This window comes from Gorilla gorilla, chromosome 10, assembly GCF_029281585.2.
Source record: "Gorilla gorilla gorilla isolate KB3781 chromosome 10, NHGRI_mGorGor1-v2.1_pri, whole genome shotgun sequence".
NCBI classification, from domain to species: domain Eukaryota; kingdom Metazoa; phylum Chordata; class Mammalia; order Primates; family Hominidae; genus Gorilla; species Gorilla gorilla.
The window spans coordinates 51,720,817-51,730,777 of NC_073234.2; the positions used below are offsets into that span (position 1 = coordinate 51,720,817).

Consider the following 9,961-nt stretch of genomic DNA (forward strand, 5'->3'; position numbering starts at 1 on the left):
TCAGTCTCCTCCCTGCTGACCTGGCTTCTGGCATCTACTGATCTGGTTTCTATCACTATTGTTTTGCCTTCCTAGAATTTCATATAAGTGGAATTATATAGTTTGTAGGAGTTTGTGTCTGGCTTGTTTCATTAGTATAATGCTTTTGAAATTTTCCATGTCATTGCATGTGTCAGTAGTTCATTCCTTTGTCATGTGAAGTGGTATATTTCATCACACGGACATACTACAATTTGTTTATCCATTCGCCAGTTGATGGACTGTTGTGTTTGGGTTGTTTTCAGGTTTATCAATACTTCTGTATAGATTTATGTGTGGACATATGTTTTATAATAAATATTTAAATACTTAGGAGTGGGATTGCTGGGCTATATGCTAATGCATATTTTTTAAAAACCTGCTGGCTGGGTGTGGTGGCTCACGCCTGTAATCCCTTTGGGGGTAAGCACTTTGGGAGGTCGAGGCAGGTGAATGACCTGAGGTCAGGAGTTCGAGACCAGCCTAGCCATCATGGTGAAACCCCATCTCTACTAAAAATACAAAAATTAGCCGAGCATGGTGGCAGGCACCTGTAATCCCAGCTACTTGGGAGGCTGAGGCAGAAGAATTGCTTGAACCCGGGAGGCGGAGGTTGCAGTGGGCCGAGATTGCACCACTGCACTCCAGGTTGGGCGACAGAGCAAGACTCCATCTCAAAAAAAAAAAAACTGCCAAACTCTTTTCCAAAGTGGCTGTACATTCCCACCGGCAATATACCATATAAGAGTTTCACTTTCCCAAAATCTTCCTCAACACTTGGTATTGTCACACTTTTTATCATCTGTCTCATTCTTATCAGAGTTGGGATCTCATGGTTTTAACTTGTATTTCCCTAATGCAATGACTAATAAGTTGAGAATCTTTTTATGTGCTTATTTGCCATTTGTATATTTTCTTTTTTTTTTTTCTTTTTGAGACACAATCTTGCTCTGTTGCCCGGGCTGGAGTGCAGTGGCACGATCACAGCTCACTGCAGCCTTGACTTCCCTGGACTCAGTGAGCCTCCCACCTCAGCCTCCCAAGTAGCTAGAACTACAGGCAGGTGCCACCACACCCGGCTAATTTTTGTATTTTTAGTAGAGACGGAGTTTCACCATATTGGTCAGGCTGGTCTCAAACTCCTGACCTCATGATCCACCCACCTCAGCCTCCCAAAGTACTGGGATTACAGGCGTAAGCCATTGCACCTGGCCCATTTGTATAACTTCTTTCGTGATGTGTGTATTTGAATCTTGGGTTGTTTGTCTTCTTGTTGAGTTGTAGTAGCTCTTTATCTATTCTGGATACAACTCCTTTATCAAATACATGTTTGCAAATACTTTTTAGTCTAGTCAGTAGCTTTCAATTCATTTTCTTTTGTTGTTGTTTTTAAATAATTTCAGCTTTTACTTTTTTCCATTTGTAATTGTGATCATAATTTTTTTTAATTTTTAAAAATTTCAGTAGGTTTTTGGGAAACAGATGGTGTTTGGTTACATAAATAAGTTATTTAGTGGTGATTTCTGAGATTTAAGTGTACCCGTCACCTGAGCAGTGTACACTGTACCCAATGTGTAGTCTTGTTTTTTTTTTTTGAGACAGAGTCTCGCTCTGTCACCCAGGCTGGAGTGTAGTGGCACGAACTTGGCTCACTGCAAGCTCTGCCTCCCCGGGTTCATGCCATTCTCCTGTCTCAGCCTCCCGAGTAGCTGGGACTACAGGTACCCGCCACCACGCCTGGCTAATTTTTCATATTTTTAGTAGAGATGGGGTTTCACTGTGTTAGCCAGGATGGTCTCGATCTCCTGACCTCGTGATCCGCCCACCTCAGCCTCCCAAAGGGCTGGAATTACAGGCGTGAGCCACTGCGCCCGGCCCCAGTGTGTAGTCCTTTATCCCTCACCCCCCTTCCCACTTTTTCCTCTGAGTCCCCAAAGTCCATTGCATCATTCTTATGCCTTTGTGTCCTCACAGCTTAGCTCCCACAACTTTTACTTTAGACTCAGGGGGTACATGTGCAGGTTTGTTACATGGGTATATTGCGTGAATGTTGTGGTTGGGGGTATGATTGATCCCATCACCCAGATATTGAGCATAGTGCCCAATAGTCAGTTTTTCAGCCCTTTCCTCCTTTTCTCCCTCTTGCTTCCAGTACTCCCCAGTGTCTTTTGTTGCCATCTTTCTGGCCATAAGTACCCAATGTTTAGCTCCCACTTACAAGTGAGAACACGTGGTATTTGGTTTTCTATTCTTGCATTAATTTGCTTAGGATAATAGCCTCCAGCTGCATCCGTGTTGTTGCAAAGGACACTATTTCATTATTTTTTATGGCTGTCTAGTATTCCATGGTGTGTATGGACCACATTTTCTTTATCCAAAACACTGTTGGTGGTCATGTCATGGAATCAAGTTGATTCCATGTTTTTGCTATTGTGAATGGCACTGTGATGGATATGAGTGCATGTGTCTTTTTGGTATAACAATTTATTTTCTTTTGGGTGTATACCGAGTAATGGGATTGCTGGGTTGAATGGTAGTTCTGTTTTGTTTTGTTTTTTAATTTTTTTTTTTTTTTGAGACAGAGTTTCACTCTTGTTGCCCAGGATGGAGTGCAATGGCACAATCTCAGCTCACTGCAACCTCCACCTCCCAGGTTCAAGCGATTCTCCTGCCTCAGCCTCCCAAGTAGCTGGGATTACAGCCACTCACTGCCATGCCTGGCTAATGTTTTGTATTTTTAGTAGAGACGGGGTTTCACCATGTTGGCCAGGCTGGTCTTGAACTCCTGACCTCAGGTGATCCACCCACCAAGGTGTCCCAAAGTGCTAGGGTTACGGGTGTGAGCCACCGTGCCCGGCCAGTTCTTATTTTGTTCGTTTTTGTTTTTTTGAGACAAGATCTCACTGTCACCCAGGCTGGAGTGCAGTGGTGTGATCACAGCTCACTGCAGGCTTGACCTCCCTGGACTCAGTGATCCTCCCGCCTCAGCCTCCCAAGTAACTGGAACTACAGGTACATGCCACCATGCCTGGCTAAGTTTTGTATTTTTTGTAGAGATGGGGTTTTCCCATGTTGCCCAGGCTGGTCTGAACTCTTGAGCTCAAGTGATCTGCCCACCTCAGCCTCCCAAAGTTCTGGGATTACAGGCATGAGCCACTGCGCCCAGCCAATTTGAGATCTAACTTTTTTTTTTTTTTTTTTTTGAGACGGAGTCTTGCTCTGTCGCCCAGGCTGGAGTGCAGTGGCGTGATCTGGGCCCACTGCAAGCTCTGCCTCCCAGGTTCATGCCATTCTCCTGCCTCAGCCTCCTGAGTAGCTGGGACTACAGGCGCCCACCACCACACCCGGCTAATTTTTTGTATTTTTAGTAGAGATGGGGTTTCACCATGTTAGCCAAGATGGTCTCGATCTCCTGACCTCGTGATCTGCCCACCTCGGCCTCCCAAAGTGCTGGGATTACAGGCGTGAACCACTGCACCAGGCCGAGATCTAACTTTTTGAGGTAGGCATTTAGTGCTGTAAACATTCCTCTTGGAATGTTTTCATTTATTTCAAAGAATATTTTGATTTCTGCCTTAATTTTATTGCTTACCCAAGTCATTCAGCAGTAAGTTGTTTAATTTCTATGTAATTGTGTGGTTTTGAAAATCTTCTTGTTTTGATTTCTATTTTTATGCCACTGAGGTGTGAGAATATGGTTGGTATGATTTCGATTTTTTTGAATTTATAGAGACTTGCTTTATGGCCAAGCATGTGGTTGATCTTGGAGTGTGTACTGTGTTCAGATGAGAAGAATGTATATTCTGAGGTTGGTGGTTGGAGTATTCTGTAAATGTCTATTAGGTCCAATTGGTCAGGTGTCGAATTTAAGTCCTGAATTTCTTTGTTAGTATTTTGCCTTGCTGATCTGTCTAATGCTGTCATTGGGGTGTTAAAGTCTCCCAATATTATTGTGTGGTTGTCTATGTCTTTTTGTAGGTCTAGAAGTACTTGTTTTATGAATCTAAGTGCTCCAATGTTGTGTGCATATATATTTAGAATAGTTAAGTCTTCTTGTTGAATTGAATCCTTTATCTGAAAGGGATATCCAATCTTTTGGCTTCCCTGGGCCACAATGGAAGAAGAATTGTCTTGGCTGAAACATAAAATACACTAACACTAACAATAGCTAATGAACTAAAAAAAAAAAAAAAAAAAAAAAAACACATAAAAAAACCTCATAATGTTTTAAGGCAGTTTATGAATTTGTGTTGGGCTGCATTCAAAGCTGTCCTGGGCCGCATGCAGCCCATGGGTCACAGGTTGGACAAGCTTCCTTTATCATTATGTAATGCCATTCTTTGTCCCTTTAAAAAAAAAAAAAAAAACTTTGTTGGATTAAAGTCTGTTTTATCTAAGAATAGTGACCCTTGCTCTTTTTGAAGAAAGATCCATTTGTGTGATCTTTCTTCAACCCTTTATGTTAAGCCTATTGGTATCATTATGTGTAAGATGGGCCTCTTGAAGACAGCAGACAGACAGGTCTTGTTTTTTCATCCAACTTGCAGCTCTGTACCTTTTAAGTGGGCCGTTTAGACTGTTTACATTCAAGGTTAATATTGATATGTGAGATTTTGATCCTATCATGAAGTTATTAGCTGGTTGCTTTGTAGTTTCTATTATGCAGTTGCTTTATAGAATCTGTCAGCTATTCACCTAACTGTATTTTTGTGGTAGCAGGTATTGTTCTTTTATTTCCATGTTTAGAACTCCCTTAAGGATCTCTTGTAAGGCTAGTTTAGTGGTAACAAATTCCCTTAGCACTTGCTTCTCTGGAAAAGCTTTTATTTCTCCTTCAACTATGAAGTTTATTTATTTTATTTTATTTTTGAGATGGAGTTTCGCTCTGTCGTCATGCTGGAGTGCAGTGGCACGATCTCAGCTCACTGCCACCTCCGCCACCCAGGTTCAAGCGATTCTCCTGCCTCAGCCTCCCAAGTAGCTGGGACTACAGGTGCGTGCCACTATGCTCAGCTAATTTTTGTATTTTTAGTAGAGACAGACTTTCACCATGTTGGCCAGGATGGTAAAGTGCTGGGATTACAGGTGTGAGCTACCACACCTGGCCCAATTATGAAGTTTAGTTTGGCAGGATATGAAATTCTTGGTTGGAATTACTTTTCTTTTAAGAATGCAGATGGGCTGGGTGTGGTGGCTCACACCTGTAATCCCAGCACTTTGAGAGGCCAAGGTGGGTGGGTCTTTTGAGGTCAGGAGTCCAAGATGAGCCTGGCCAACGTGGTGAAAGCCCATCTCTACAAAAAATACAAAAATTAGCTTGGTGTGGGGGCAGGTGCCTCTAGTTCTAGCTACTTGGGAGACTGAGGCAGGAGAATTGCTTGAATCTGGGAGGTGGAGGTTGCAGTGAGCCGAGATCACACCACTGCACTCCAGCCTGGGTGACAGATCAAGACTGTCTCAAAAAAAAAAAAAAGTTGAGGGCTGGGTACCATGGCTCACACCTATAATCCCAGACTTTAGAAGGCTGAGACGGGTGGATTCCTTAAGCCCAGGAGTATGAGAACAGCCTGGGCAACGTGGTGAAATCCTGTCTCTACATTTTTTTTTTTCTTGAGACAGAGTCTCCCTCTGTCGCCCAGGCTGGAGTGCAGTGGCGCAATCTTGGCTCACTGCAAGCTCTACCTCCCGCGTTCACGCCACTCTCCTGCCTCAGCCTCCTGAGTAGCTGGGATTACAGGCGCCCACCACCATGTCCGGCTAGTTTTTTGTATTTTTAGTAGAGACGGGGTTTCACCATGTTAGCCAGGATGGTCTCGGTCTCCTGACCTCATGATCCGCCCGCCTCAGCCTCCCAAAGTGCTGGGATTACAGGCGTGAGCCACCACGCCCAGCCTGAGTTTTTCAATTCCAGAAGCTCTGACTGATTTATTTTCAAGATGTTTATCTATTCCTTCATTCTGTGGATTGCTTTAGAAGTTTCTTTAGGTTGATGTTCAACCTTGTCTTGGATGTTGTTGAGTTTCCTAGCAATCCATGCTTTGAATTCTTTATCTGTCATTTCTGAGTTTCAATTTTGGTTAAGGACTAGACATCTAGTGTGATCCTTTGGTGGTGTCACTACATTCAGATTTTTCATGGTGCCACAATTCTTGCTTTGGTTCTTTCTCATCTGGAGATGCTGGCAATTCTAATTTGTGTGGGGGGGGGGGGGCAGAATTTTTTTCTTTTTATTTCTTTCCCTATAATATCGGTTTGTTTTTTTTTTCACCTTCCCTTTCCCTCTCCCCTGCCTAGGGGGTACTGACTGTAGAGAATATTAGATTGGGTCTTTTGGCTTTGCTTCTATAGCCTTGTATACTATCAGCAGATTTTATATTGGGTTGTGTGGTTTGATGTACAGGCCAGTAGATGGCACTTATAAGTAAGAGCCAGCTGTGGCCAACGTGGCTGGGTATATTCTTGATCCTTGTTTACTGGCAGAAGCTCTCTGTTGCCTCAGGCAATGGGCTGATCCAAGGAATGCACAGTGGCTTGAGCTCCCTGCTCAGTCCCAGGAGGTAAGATGAGTGGGTCTGGACCAGAGCAGGCCTGTCTACAGGTCCCTCAATGGCAGGCACAGCACCAACACCAAGGGAGAATCCAGTGGGCTGCCACCCAGTGCCCAGAGGTGTTGCTAGTTGTTGAGCTGGGAAACCTCCTTGGCTGCAAGTTCTATGCACAAGGAACCAGGGTGGCCTAAACTCCTAATCCAGGAGAGTGCATGCTCCAGGTGTCTGAGTGTGGAATGCAGAGGGCACTGCTGCACCACAATCTCTACACAGGGAGGGTGGGGTGGCAGGCTGCTAATTCATGTGAACGGATGCTCCGACTACGTAGAGATCTGTCTGGGCATGGGGTGGATAGGGTGCCTCTTCACCATGGTCTCTATACAGGAAGGGTGTGCCAACTCAGACTGCAAATGCAGGCAAGCAGGTGCTCCAAATGCCTGAAGATCTGCCTGGGTGTGGAGCAGAGTGAGCCCCACTTCACTAGAGTGTCTGCACAGGAAGGATAGGGCAGCTCAGGCTGCTGATCTGGGTGAGGGGTGCTCCAAATGCCTGGAGATCTCCCTGAGTGTCGAGCTGAGAGGGCCCCGCTGCACCATGATCTCAGGAGAACAGTCTAGCATACCAAGCAATAACTCACTCAGACCAGTCCACAGGTCACCAAGCTGACCCTGGTTGCATCTTGTTGCCTAGGAGAAACCACAGCTGTAGCAGTCCCTTTCCCACCCCAGTCCTGTGACAGGGAAGAGCACATTGCCAGCACCTACTGCAAGGTGCTTTCTACAATTCTGGCTGTAGAAACCTCTATGCACCTCGAGAGCGGGCACTCCAATCTCTGGCCCAAGACTAAAATGCCTGTGTGGCCATGCTACTGTGTTGCCAAAGAATGACTAACTTTGTATGCCTGGATTAAAAGTGGCATCCTGGGCCTGGGAAATGCCTACAGCTTTTCCCAGTGTCTTTCCTTCTCAGTGTCTCCAAATATCTTCTCAAGTTACCTCCAGGACTTGGGAGAAACAAAATGCTCTCCCTTGGCCTCTGTTGCTTGTATCTCCAGTGGAAAGGGCACTTTCCCGAAGTGCCCTTTCCACTGGATGGAAAGAGCCTGTCTGCCTCTCTCATGTACTGGGGCTTCACTCACTTTTATGAGCCAAATGCCATCACGGGGGCTGTTTGCCTTTGTTTTCCTCCCTGAGACCTAGGGTGTTCTTCATGATTCTGTTGGATTCCCATTTTCTTTCTTGAATTAAAGCCCACAGAGTTGATCTTTATGCACTACCTTGCAATTTCCAAGTGACTGAGGCACACTAACAGCCCCAAATCTGCCATCTTGGGGAAAAAAAGTTTTTTTGTTTTTTTTTTTTGGAGACGGAGTCTTGCTCTGTCACTCAGGCTGGAGTACAGTGATATGATCTCAGCTCACTGCAACCCAGGACTCCTGGGTTCAGCAATTCTCCTGCCTCAGCTTCCAGAGTAGCTGGGATTACAGGTGCACACCACCACACCCAGCTAATTTTTATGTTTTTAGTAGAGACAAGGTTTCACCATGTTGGCCAGGCTCATCTTGAACTCCTGACCTCAAGTGATCCACCCGCCTCAGGCTCCCAAAGTGCTGGGATTACAGGCATGAGCCACCGCACCCGGCCAACTTTTTTTTGTTTTTTTTAAGGTATGAAGTCTTGCTAAGTTGCCCAGGCTGGACTTCAGCTCCTGGAGTCAAGCAATCCTCTTGTTTCAGCCTCCCAATCAATTCATTTTCTTTTATGTCTATATTTGTGAGCAATATTAGTCTGTAGTACTTTTTTTTCTTTTCTTGTCATGTTTTTCTGGTTTTGGTACCAAGATAATGCTAACCTCAGCTGGGTGCGGTGGCTGATGCCTGTAATCCCAGCACTTTGGGAGGCCAAGGTGGGTGGATCACCTGGGGTCAGGAGCTTGAGAGCAGCCTGACCAACATGGTGAAACCCCATCTCTACTAAAAATACAAAAATTAGCTGCGCGTGGTGGCACGCGCCTGTAGTCCCAGCTGCTAGAAAGGCTGAGGTGGGAGAATCACTTGAACCCAGGAGGTGGAGGTTGCAGTGAGCCGAGATCACGCCACTGCACTCTGGCCTGGGCAACAGAGTAAGACTCTGTCTCAGAAAAAATTAAAAAAATAAAATAAAATAAAAATAATGCCAACCTCATAAAATGATTTGAGAAGTGTTCTTTACTATTCAATTTTTTGAAAGAGTTTTTACAGAACCGTATCTTTTTTTTCTTAAATGTTTGGCAGAACTCACCAATTAAACTATCTGGGGCTGGAGTTTTCTTTGAGGGAAAGGTTTTTTATATTATGAATCCAATTTCTTTAGTAGATTTACGGATATTCAAAGGTTTTTTTTTCTTTAGTGAGCATTGATAGGTTACGTATGTTAAAGAATTTGCCCATTTCATCTAGTTTACCAACTTTATTGGCATAAAGGTTTTTCATATTGCTCTCTCATATTATTCCCACTGTAGAGTCTGTAGTCTCTTATTCTTCATATTGGTAGCTTGTCTTCTCTCTTTTCTTCCTGGTAAATATGGCTAGAGTTTTATCAATTGCATTAATCTTTTCAAAACATCAGATTTTAGTTGCATTGATTTTCTTCTATTTTTGTTTGTTTTCTATTGGTCTCTATTCTTATTCTTATTATTTCCTTCCTTCTGCTTATTTTGGGTTTTTTTGTTCTTCCTTTTCTAGTTTTTTCCCCTAAGCACTGATTTGGCAGCATCCTCAAAATTGTTATATGTTTCTATTTTTACTCTGTTCAAAGTATTTCATAACTTTCCCTGTGATTTCTTTTTTGACTCAGGGTTATATGGAAGTATGTTGCTTAATTTGTAAAATATTTGGGAATTTTCCAAAGATCTCTCAATTATTGATTTATAGTTTAATACCATAGTGGTCAGAGAACATATTTTGTATTATTTTAGCCTTCTTAGGGTAATTGATACTTGTTTTATGGCCCAAATTATGGTTTATATGATCATTGTTCCATATGCGTAGGGAATAATATGTGTCCTGTTGTTGGGTGAAGTGTTCTATGACTGTCAATGGAGTCAAGTTGGTTGATAGTATTTTTCAAAACCTCTATACTTTTTATTTTTTGCTACTTCTATCAACTCCTGCAAGGGAAGTGCTGGAACCTCCAACTATAATTTTGGATTTACCTATTCCTCCTTTCAGTTCTGGAAGCTTTTTACTTCATGTATTTTGAAGCAATGTTATTAGGTGTATACACATTTAGAATTATGTTCCCCTTATTAATTGACATCTTTAGCATTATGGGATGTTCCTCCCTCTGTATGTTTGTGTGTGTGTGTGTGTGTGTGTGTGTGTGTGTGTGTGTGTGTCAGGGTATCTATCACCTAGG

The 9,961-nt window shown here is 43.5% G+C and overlaps 1 protein-coding gene across 3 annotated transcripts in view; it reads right to left on the minus strand.

The window, feature by feature from the left end:
- PRPF40B (pre-mRNA processing factor 40 homolog B) overlaps positions 1-9,961 on the minus strand; it is a 73,136-nt gene that overhangs the window by 24,914 nt on the left and 38,261 nt on the right. The gene's annotated exons all lie outside the window — the stretch shown is intronic.